Source organism: Pleurodeles waltl, chromosome 6 (assembly GCF_031143425.1).
Source record: "Pleurodeles waltl isolate 20211129_DDA chromosome 6, aPleWal1.hap1.20221129, whole genome shotgun sequence".
Lineage (NCBI taxonomy): Eukaryota > Metazoa > Chordata > Amphibia > Caudata > Salamandridae > Pleurodeles > Pleurodeles waltl.
This window is the reverse complement of record NC_090445.1, coordinates 83,415,752-83,426,970: the sequence shown is the minus strand read 5'-3', so window position 1 is coordinate 83,426,970 and position 11,219 is coordinate 83,415,752. Positions and strand designations below refer to the sequence as shown.

At 49.5% G+C, this 11,219-nt stretch overlaps 1 non-coding gene across 1 annotated transcript; it reads right to left on the bottom strand.

The window, feature by feature from the left end:
• Nucleotides 1-9,199: 9,199 nt before the first annotated feature.
• On the bottom strand, nucleotides 9,200-9,279 carry TRNAK-UUU (transfer RNA lysine (anticodon UUU)). Its single transcript has one exon. It is a non-coding gene; the product is annotated as a tRNA-Lys (tRNA).
• Between the last annotated feature and the right edge of the window lie 1,940 nt (nucleotides 9,280-11,219).

Sequence of the window (11,219 nt, the reverse complement as noted above, 5' to 3'; positions counted from 1 at the left end):
TCCAGCTCCTCTGGTGTAGGTTCTGCACAGGGAGGGAATTCTTCTTCCTCAGAAGTTGAATCCACTGTAGAGGGAGGGATAGTAGGAAGTGGTTTGCTTCTACTAGCCCTAGCTTTAGGGAGCACTTGGTCCATTGTTCCAGGATCCAAGCTTTCCTGTCCTTTTTGCTTTTTGGCCTGAGCCCTTGTCAAAGCAAAAATATGCCCTGGGATGCCCAGCATTGCTGCATGGGCCTCCAACTCCACATCTGACCAAGCTGATGTCTCCAAATCATTCCCTAATAGACAGTCTACAGGTAAATCTGAAGTTACCACAACTTTCTTTGGACCAGTAACCCCCCCCCAGTTGAGATTTACAACAGCCATGGGGTGGCTAAGTGTGTTGTTGTGAGCATCGGTTACTTGGTCCTGGTGACCAAGTAGGTGTTGTTCAGGGTGGACCAGTTTCTCTATGACCATAGTCATACTGGCACCAGTGTCCCTGTAGGCCTGAACCTCAACACCATTTATTAGGGGTAGCTGCTTGTACTTATCCATATTAAGGGGACAAGCAACTAAGGTGGCTAAATCAATAGCCCCCTCAGAGACTAACACAGCCTCTGTGGCCTCCCTAACAAGGCCAACCCCAACTAAATTACCAAAAGTGAGCCCAGCTACTCCCTTGGATTGGCTATTAGTAGGTTTGCTCCCACCACCACTGCTATTAGTAGGGACACTAGGTGTAGCAGTAGGGGTTGTAGTGGTAGGAGCAGTGGTGCCTTTCTTTGGACAACTGGGATCTGTTGTCCAATGGCCTTTTATTTTACATAAATAGCACCATGGTTTCTTTTCCTTGTTCTGATTAAAGGAGGATTTGGACCCACCACCCCCACCAGAGTGTTTTTGTGGGCCTGATGAAGACTCATTTTTAGATTTGTCCCCACCCTTGTCTGAAGACTTACCATCCTTCTTTTTGTTGCCATCTTTGTCACCCCCTGTATGAACTTTTCTGTTCACTCTTGTTCTGACCCATTTGTCTGCCTTCTTTCCCAATTCTTGGGGAGAGGTCAGATCAGAGTCCACCAAGTACTGGTACAACAAATCAGACACACAATTATTAAGAATATGCTCTCTCAGGATTAAGTTATACAGGCTGTCATAATCAGTAACTTTACTGCCATGTAACCACCCCTCCAAGGCCTTCACTGAATGGTCAATGAAATCAACCCAGTCTTGTGAAGACTCCTTTTTGGTCTCTCTGAACTTTATCCTGTACTGTTCAGTGGTTAAGCCATAACCATCCAGGAGTGCATTCTTAAGAACATGGAAATTATTAGCATCATTTTCTTTTACAGTAAGGAGCCTATCCCTACCTTTTCCACTAAATGATAGCCATAGGATAGCAGCCCACTGCCTTTGAGGGACATCCTGTACAACACAGGCCCTCTCAAGTGCAGCAAACCACTTGTTAATGTCATCCCCCTCCTTATAAGGGGGAACTATCTTGTGCAGATTCCTGGAATCATGCTCTTTTGCAGGATGACTATGGGGAATACTGCTGCTGCCACCATGGGTATCTAAACCCAACTTCTGTCTTTCCTTCTCTAATTCAAAAGACTGTCTATCCAAATCCAGCTGTTGCTTTTTAAGCTTCAGTCTGGTTTGTTCCACCCTCAACTTATTGAGTTCCCTCTCTAACATTCTGTCATCAGGGTTGGTGGGAGGGACATTCCTAGAAACAGAGGTATGATGGGAATGAACAGAAGGAGACCTGTCCCTTACAGGAGCCACCCTAACAGCTTGGTTAACAGAAACATTACTATCAGTATGGTGAGAATAAATGCTTTTGCTATGATGTGAGACAATACTATTTATATGGTGTGGCTCATCATCATTACCAACTATGCTAGACTGTCTAGTAATGGGCAGGCTAGGAAGTTTCTTTCCTGAATCCTTTCCTGGGGGAGTCCCTGAATCAGATTGAGAACTATTAGGTACTTTTTCAACAGATGAGGCACCTATGGCCTTATCCTGTTCTCTAAGCATGTTAAGTAACAGTTCCAAGGAAGGATTCTTCCCTACACTCAAACCTCTCTCTATACAGAGACTCCTTGCTCTTTTCCAGCTAAGGTTGTCATATGCAAGTTTGGACAGATCAACATTTTGGCCTGTGCCAGACATTTTTAGAGAGAGTTAAAGTGATAGAAAAAGAGAAAAAAGTTTTCAGAACTTTTTAGAAAGACAGAAAAAAAACTTTTTAAACTTTTAAGAACTTTTTGAAAGTTTTAGAAGTACTTTTCAGCACTTAGAAAAGAGTGAAAAGAGGAAATGCAAAACTTTTTGGCTATGTGTATATACACTGACCTTGTTTTGTATATTTTTCTCTCATGAAAAGTACAATGACAAGAGTGGTAAGTAGTCTCAAAGCACTTATCCCACCACTGCACAACCAATGTAGGAGGCTGGACTGGCTTGTAGTGAGTACCAAGGGGTACTTGCACCTTGCACCAGGCCCAGTTATCCCTTATTAGTGTATAGGGTGTCTAGCAGCTTAGGCTGATAGATAATGGTAGCTTAGCAGAGCAGCTTAGGCTGAACTAGGAGACGTGTGAAGCTACTACAGTACCACTTAGTGTCATATGCACAATATCATAAGGAAACACAATACACAGTTATACTAAAAATAAAGGTACTTTATTTTTATGACAATATGCCAAAGTATCTTAGAGTGTACCCTCAGTGAGAGGACAGGAAATATACACAAGATATATATACACAATAGCAAAAATATGCAGTATAGTCTTAGAAAACAGTGCAAACAATGTATAGTTACAATAGGATGCAATGGGGAAACATAGGGATAGGGGCAACACAAACCATATACTCCAAAAGTGGAATGCGAACCACGAATGGACCCCAAACCTATGTGACCTTGTAGAGGGTCGCTGGTACTATTAGAAAATAGTGAGAGTTAGAAAAATAACCCTCCCCAAGACCCTGAAAAGTGAGTGCAAAGTGCACTAAAGTTCCCCTAAGGACAAAGAAGTCGTGTTAGAGGAATAATGCAGGAAAGACACAAACCAGCAATGCAACAACTGTGGATTTCCAATCTAGGGTACCTGTGGAACAAGGGGACCGAATCCAAAAGTCACAAGCAAGTCGGAGATGGGCAAATGCCCAGGAAATGCCAGCTGCGGGTGCAAAGAAGCTTCTACTGGACAGAAGAAGCTGAGGTTTCTGCAGGAACGAAAAGGGCTAGAGACTTCCCCTTTGGTGGACGGATCCCTCTCGCCGTGGAGAGTCGTGCAGACATGTTTTCCCGCCGAAAGAACGCCAACAAGCCTTGCTAGCTGCAAATCGTGCAGTTAGCATTTTTGGACGCTGCTGAGGCCCAGGAGGGACCAGGAGGTCGCAATTTGGACCAGCAGAGAGAGGGGACGTCGAGCAAGACAAGGAGCCCTCTCTGAAGCCGGTAGCACCCGGAAAAGTGCCAGAAACAGGCACTATGATGATGTGTGAAACGGTGCTCGCCGAAGTTGCACAAAGGAGTCCCACGTTGCCGGAGACCAACTTAGAAAGTCGTGCAATGCAGGTTAGAGTGCCGTGGACCCAGGCTTGGCTGTGCACAAAGGATTTCCGCCGGAAGTGCACAGGGGCCGGAGTAGCTGCAAAGTCGCGGTTCCCAGCAATGCAGCCCAGCGAGGTGAGGCAAGGACTTACCTCCACCAAACTTGGACTGAAGAGTCACTGGACTGTGGGGGTCACTTGGACAGAGTCGCTGGATTCGAGGGACCTCGCTCGTCGTGCTAAGAGGAGACCCAAGGACCGGTAATGCAGCTTTTTGGTGCCTGCGGTTGCAGGGCGAAGATTCCGTCGACCCACGGGAGATTTCTTCGGAGCTTCTGGTGCAGAGAGGAGGCAGGCTACCCCCACAGCATGCACAAGCAGGAAAACAGTCGAGAAGGCGGCAGGATCAGCGTTACAGAGTTGCAGTAGTCGTCTTTGCTACTATGTTGCAGGTTTGCAGGCTTCCAGCGCGGTCAGCAGTCGATTCCTTATCAGAAGGTGAAGAGAGAGATGCAGAGGAACTCGGATGAGCTCTTGCATTCGTTATCTGAAGTTTCCCCAGAGACAGAGACCCTAAATAGCCAGAAAAGAGGGTTTGGCTACCTAGGAGAGAGGATAGGCTACTAACACCTGAAGGAGCCTATCAGCAGGAGTCTCTGACGTCACCTGGTGGCACTGGCTACTCAAAGCAGTCCAGTGTGCCAGCAGCACCTCTGTTTCCAAGATGGCAGAGGTCTGGAGCACACTGGAGGAGCTCTGGACACCTCCCAGGGGAGGTGCAGGTCAGGGGAGTGGTCACTCCCATTTCCTTTGTCCAGTTTCACGCCAGAGCAGGGGCTAAGGGGTCCCTGAACCGGTGTAGACTGGCTTATGCAGAATTGGGCACCTCTGTGCACAACAAAGCATTTCCAGAGGCTGGGGGAGGCTACTCCTCCCCTGCCTTCACACCATTTTCCAAAGGGAGAGGGTGTCACACCCTCTCTCAGAGGAAGTTCTTTGTTCTGCCATCCTGGGCCAGGCCTGGCTGGACCCCAGGAGGGCAGATGCCTGTCTAAGGGGTTGGCAGCAGCAGCAGCTGCAGTGAAACCCCAGGAAGGGCAGTTTGGCAGTACCAGGGTCTGTGCTACAGACCACTGGGATCATGGGATTGTGCCAACTATGCCAGGATGGCATAGAGGGGGCAATTCCATGATCATAGACATGTTACATGGCCATATTCGGAGTTACCATTGTGAAGCTACATATAGGTAGTGACCTATATGTAGTGCACGCGTGTAATGGTGTCCCCGCACTCACAAAGTTCAAGGAATTGGCTCTGAACAATGTGGGGGCACCTTGGCTAGTGCCAGGGTGCCCTCACACTAAGTAACTTTGCACCTAACCTTTACCAGGTAAAGGTTAGACATATAGGTGACTTATAAGTTACTTAAGTGCAGTGTAAAATGGCTGTGAAATAACGTGGACGTTATTTCACTCAGGCTGCAGTGGCAGGCCTGTGTAAGAATTGTCAGAGCTCCCTATGGGTGGCAAAAGAAATGCTGCAGCCCATAGGGATCTCCTGGAACCCCAATACCCTGGGTACCTCAGTACCATATACTAGGGAATTATAAGGGTGTTCCAGTAAGCCAATGTAAATTGGTAAAAATGGTCACTAGCCTGTTAGTGACAATTTGGAAAGAAATGAGAGAGCATAACCACTGAGGTTCTGATTAGCAGAGCCTCAGTGAGACAGTTAGTCACTACACAGGTAACACATTCAGGCACACTTATGAGCACTGGGGCCCTGGGTTACCAGGGTCCCAGTGACACATACAACTAAAACAACATATATACAGTGAAAAATGGGGGTAACATGCCAGGCAAGATGGTACTTTCCTACAACCTGTCTCTGGGCACATACTTAAATGTCCACTAGAGAACAGTGTGAACTCTCCCTGTTTCGCGAGGTGGCAGTCAGAACCGTGTTCCGCAGGCTGCCGGAATGGCCGAGCGGTGTAAGGTGCCACATTCAAGAGTAGTATCTTCCACAGTCCTGTGATCAAATCCCGCTGCTGACATAAAGTAGTTTTCATACCTACTTTAATCATAACACCAGCGGGGATGAGACTTTAAACTCCTCTTTTTGAAATGATGGGGGGGGGACAGGACGGACAGGAGCGGACTCCGAGCTCGCTGTAAGCACGGGCGGCTCAGGCTAGGAAAGGGCGCAGGAAAGGCTCGGCCTAGGACCGCTCCCAGCGGCGCCTCCCAGGGCGGGAAGTGTTGCGTTGTTTGGACTCCTGTGGGAATCGTGGGGCAAACTGCAGGATGTGTGTGTGTGTGTGTAGTTTTAAGCCTCAGCAAAATATCTGAAAAAGGTGAGAGTTAATGTTAAACCCGAAAATGGAGAAGCCTTTAAAAAGCATCACGCCTAACGTGGGGCTTAAACCCACGACACTGAGATTAAGAGTCTCATGCTCTACCAACTGAGCTAGTCGGGCTGCTGGGCCTATGTCATTTCACACAGCCTCTGTGTGTTCTTTGTGAGGAAGTAGTGTGTGGTTATCCCAGGAGGCTCCTTTGTTTCATTTTCTCTGCTGCTGACTCGACACAGGCACCTTTCTCTTTCTCCATCTCTCGCTCTACCCCAGTCTTATGTCCCAATCAGTCTCTCTGGAGCTCACTCTGGTACATACATGTATCTGTCCTCTCAACCTGTCTCTGCGCACATACTTAAATGTCCAGTAGGGAAGATTGTGAACTCTCCCTGTTTCGAGAGGTGGCAGTCAGCCTCCAGAGCGGTGTTCTGTAGGCTGCCGGAATGGCCGAGCGGTGTAAGGTGCCACATTCAAGAGCAGTATCTTCCCCAGTCCCGTGATCAAATACCGCTGCCGACATAAAGTAGTTTTCATACCTACTTTAATCATAGCACCAGCAGGGATGAGACTTTAAAGTCCTCTTTTTGAAAGGATGGGGGGGACAGGACGGACTGGAGCGGACTCCGAGCTTGCTGTAAGCACGGGCGGCTCAGGCTAGGAAAGGGCGCAGGAAAGGCTCGGCCTAGGACCGCTCCCAGCGGCGACCCCCAGGGCGGGAAGTGCTGGGTTGTGTGGAGTCCTGTGGGAATCGTGAGGCAAAATGCAGGATGTGTGTTTGTGTATTTTAAAGCCTCAGCGAAATATCTGAAAAAGGTGAGAGTTAATGTTAAACCCGAAAAGGGAGAAGCCTTTAAAAAGCATCACGCCAAACGTGGGGCTGGAGCCAACGACCCTGAGATTAAGAGTCGCATGCTCTACCAACTGAGCTAGCCAGGCTGCTGTGCCTATGTCATTTCACACACCCTCTGTGTGTTCTGTGTGAGGAAGTAGTGTGTGGTTATCCCAGGAGGCCCCTTTGTTTCATTTTCTCTGCTGCTGTCTCGACCCAGGCACCTTTCTCTTTCTCCATCTCTCGCTCTACCCCAGTCTTATGTCCCCATCAGTCTCTCTGGAGCTCACTCTGGTACATACATGCATCTGTCCTCTCAACCTGTCTCTGGGCACATACTTAAATGTCCAGTAGAGAACAGTGTGAACTCTCCCTGTTTCGCGAGGTGGCAGTCAGCCTCCAGAGCTGTGTTTGGGAGGCTGCCGGAATGGCCGAGCGGTGTGAGGTGCCGCATTCAAGAGCAGTATCTTCCCCAGTCCTGTGATCAAATACCGCTGCCAACGTAAAGTAGTTTTCATACCTTCTTTAATCATAACACCAGCGGGGATTAGACCTTAAAATCCTCTTTTTGAAAGGATGGGGGGGGACAGGACGGAGAGGAGCGGACTCCAAGCTCGCTGTAAGCACAGGCGGCTCAGGTTAGGAAAGGGCGCAGGAAAGGCTTGGCCTAGGACCGCTCCCAGCGGCGCCTCCCAGGGCGGGAAGTGCTGCGTTGTGTGGAGTCCTGTGGGACTCGTGAGGCAAACTGCAGGATGTGTGTGTGTGTGTAGTTTTAAGCCTCAGCAAAATATCTGAAAAAGGTGAGAGGTAATGTTAAACCCGAAAATGGAGAAGCCTTTAAAAATGATCACGCCCAACGTGGGGCTCGAACCCACGACCCTGAGATTAAGAGTCTCATGCTCTACTGACTGAGCTAGTCGGGCTGCTGTGCCTATGGCATTTCACACAGCCTCTGTGTGTTCTTTGTGAGGAAGTAGTGTGTGGTTATCCCAGGAGGCTCCTTTGTTTCATTTTCTCTGCTGCTGACTCGACACAGGCACCTTTCTCTTTCTCCATCTCTCGCTCTACCCCAGTCTTATGTCCCCATCAGTCTCTCTGGAGTTCACTCTGGTACATACATGCATCTGTCCTCTCAACCTGTCTTTGGGCACATACTTAAATGTCCAGTAGAGAACAGTGTGAACTCTCCGTGTGTCGCGAGGTGGCAGTCAGAACCGTGTTCCGCAGGCTGCCGGAATGGCCGAGCGGTGTAAGGCGCCACATTCAAGAGTAGTATCTTCCACAGTCCCGTGATCAAATCCCGCTGCTGACATAAAGTAGTTTTCATACCTACTTTAATCATAACGCCAGCGGGGATGAGACTTTAAACTCCTCTTTTTGAAAGGATGGGGGGGGACAGGACGGACCGTAGCGGACTCCGAGCTCGCTGTAAGCACGGGCGGCTCAGGCTAGGAAAGGGCGCAGGAAAGGCTCGGCCTAGGACCGGTCCCAGCGGCGCCTCCCAAGGCGGGAAGTGTTGCGTTGTGTGGAGTCCTGTGGGAATCGTGAGGCAAACTGCAGGATGTGTGTGTGTGTGTGTAGTTTTAAGCCTCAGCAAAATATCTGAAAAAGGTGAGAGTTAATGTTAAACCCGAAAATGGAGAAGCCTTTAAAAAGCATCACCCCCAATGTGGGGCTCGAACCCACAACCCTGCGATTAAGAGTCTCATGCTCTACCGACAGAGCTAGTCAGGCTGCTGTGCTTATGTCATTTCACACAGCCTCTGTGTGTTCTTTGTGAGGAAGTAGTGTGTGGTTTTCCCAGGAGGCTCCTTTGTTTCATTTTCTCTGCTGCTGACTCGACACAGGCACATTTCTCTTTCTCCATCTCTCGCTCTACCCCAGTCTTATGTCCCCATCAGTCTCTCTGAAGCTCACTCTGGTACATACATGTATCTGTCCTCTCAACCTGTCTCTGGGCACATACTTAAATGTCCAGTAGAGAAGATTGTGAACTCTCCCTGTTTCGAGAGGTGGCAGTCAGCCTCCAGAGCCGTGTTCAGGAGGCTGCCGGAATGGCCGAGCGGTGTAAGGTGCCACATTCAAGAGCAGTATCTTCCCCAGTCCTGTGATCAAATACCGCTGCTGACATAAAGTAGTTTTCATACCTACTTTAATCATAACACCAGCGGGGATGAGACCTTAAACTCCTCTGTTTGATAGGATGGGGGGGAACAGGACGGACCGGAGCGGACTCCGAGCTCACTGTAAGCACGGGCGGCTCAGGCTAGGAATGGGCGCAGGAAAGGCTCGGCCTAGGACCGCTCCCAGCGGCGTCTCCCAGGGCGGGAAGTGCTGCGTTGTGTGGAGTCCTGTGGGAATCGTGAGGCAAACTGCAGGATGTGTGTGTGTGTAGTTTTAAGCCTCAGCAAAATATCTGAAAAAGCTTAGAGTTAATGTTGAACCCGAAAATGGAGAAGCCTTTAAAAAGCATCACAACCAACATGGGGCTCAAATCCACGACCCTGAGATTAAAAGTCTCATGCTCTACCGACTGAGCTAGCCGGGCTGCAGTGCCGATGTTATTTCATACACCCTCTGTGTGTTCTTTGTGAGGAAGTAGTGTGTGGTTATCCCAGGAGGCCCCTTTGTTTCATTTTCTCTGCTGCTGACTCGACACAGGCACCTTTCTCTTTCTCCATCTCTCGCTCTACCCCAGTCTTATGTCCCCATCAGTCTCTATGGAGCTCACTCTAGTACATACATGCATCTGTCCTCTCAACCTGTCTCTGGGCACATACTTAAATGTCCAGTAGAGAACAGTGTGAACTTTCCCTGTGTCGCGAGGTGGCAGTCAGCCTCCAGAGCTGTGCTCCGCAGGCTGCCGGAATGGCCGAGCGGTGTAAGGTGCCACATTCAAGAGCAATATCTTCCCCAGTCCTGTGATCAAATCCCGCTGCTGACATAAAGTAGTTTTCATACCTACTTTAATCATAACACCAGCAGGGATGAGACTTTAAAGTCCTCTTTTTGAAAGGACGGGGGGGGACAAGACGGACCAGAGAGGACTCCGAGCTTGCTGTAAGCACGGGCGGCTCAGGCTAGGAAAGGGCGCAGGAAAGGCTCGGCCTAGGACCGCTCCCAGCGGCGCCTCCCAGGGCGGGAAGTGCTGCGTTGTGTGAAGTCCTGTGGGACACGTGAGGCAAACTGCAGGATCTGTGTGTGTGTGTAGTTTTAAGCCTCAGCAAAATATCTGAAAAAGGTGAGAGTTCATTTTAAACCCGAAAATGGAGAAGCCTTTAAAAAGCATCACACCCAACAAGGGGCTCAAACCCACGACCCTGAGATTAAGAGTCTCACTCGCTACCGACTGAGCTAGCCGGGATGCAGTGCCTATGTAATTTCACACACCCTCTGTGTGTTCTTTGTGAGGAAGTAGTGTGTGGTTATCCCAGGAGGCCCCTTTGTTTAATTTTCTCTGCTGCTGACTCCACACAGGCACCTTTCTCTTTCCCCATCTCTCGCTCTACCCCAGTCTTATGTCCCCATCAGTCTCACTGGAGCTCACTCTGGTACATACATGCATCTGTCCTCTCAACCTGTCTCTGGGCACATACTTAAATGTCCAGTAGAGAAGATTGTGAACTCTCCCTGTTTCGCGAGGTGGCAGTCAGTCTCCAGAGCCGTGTTCCAGAAGCTGCCGGAATGGCTGAGCGGTGTAAGGTGCCACATTCAAGAGCAGTATCTTCCCCAGTCCCGTGATCAAATACCGCTGCTGACATAAAGTAGTTTTCATACCTACTTTAATCATAACACCAGCGGGGATGCAACCTTAAACTCCTCTTTTTGAATGGATGGGGGGGAACAGGACGGACCGGAGCGGACTCCGAGCTCGCAGGAAGCACGGGTGGCTCAGGCTAGGAAAGGGCGCAGGAAAGGCTCGGCCTAGGACCGCTCCCAGCGGCGCCTCCGAGGGCGGGAAGTGCTGCGTTGTGTGGAGTCCTGTGGGAATCGTGAGGCAAACTGCAGGATGTGTGTGTGGGTGTAGTTTTAAGCCTCCGCGAAATATCTGAAAAAGGTGAGAGTTAATGTTAAACCCGAAAATGGAGAAGCCTAAGCAAAAGCATCAACATGGGGCTCGAACCCACGACCCTGAGATTAAGAGTCTCATGCTCTACCTACTGAGCTAGCCGGGATGTTGTTCCTATGTCATTTCACACACCCTCTGTGTGTTACTTGTGAGGAAGTAGTGCGTGGTTATCCCAGGAGGCCCCTTTGTTTCATTTTCTCTGCTGCAGACTCGACAAAGGCACCTTTCTCTTTCTCCATCTCTCGCTCTGTCCCAGTCTTATGTCCCCATCAGTCTCTCTGGAGCTCACTCTGGTACATAGATGCATCTGTCCTCTCAACCTGTCTCTGGGCACATACTTAAATGTCCAGTAGAGAACAGTGTGAACTCTCCCTGTTTCGCAAGGTGGCAGTCAGCCTCCAGAGCTGTGTTTGGGAGGC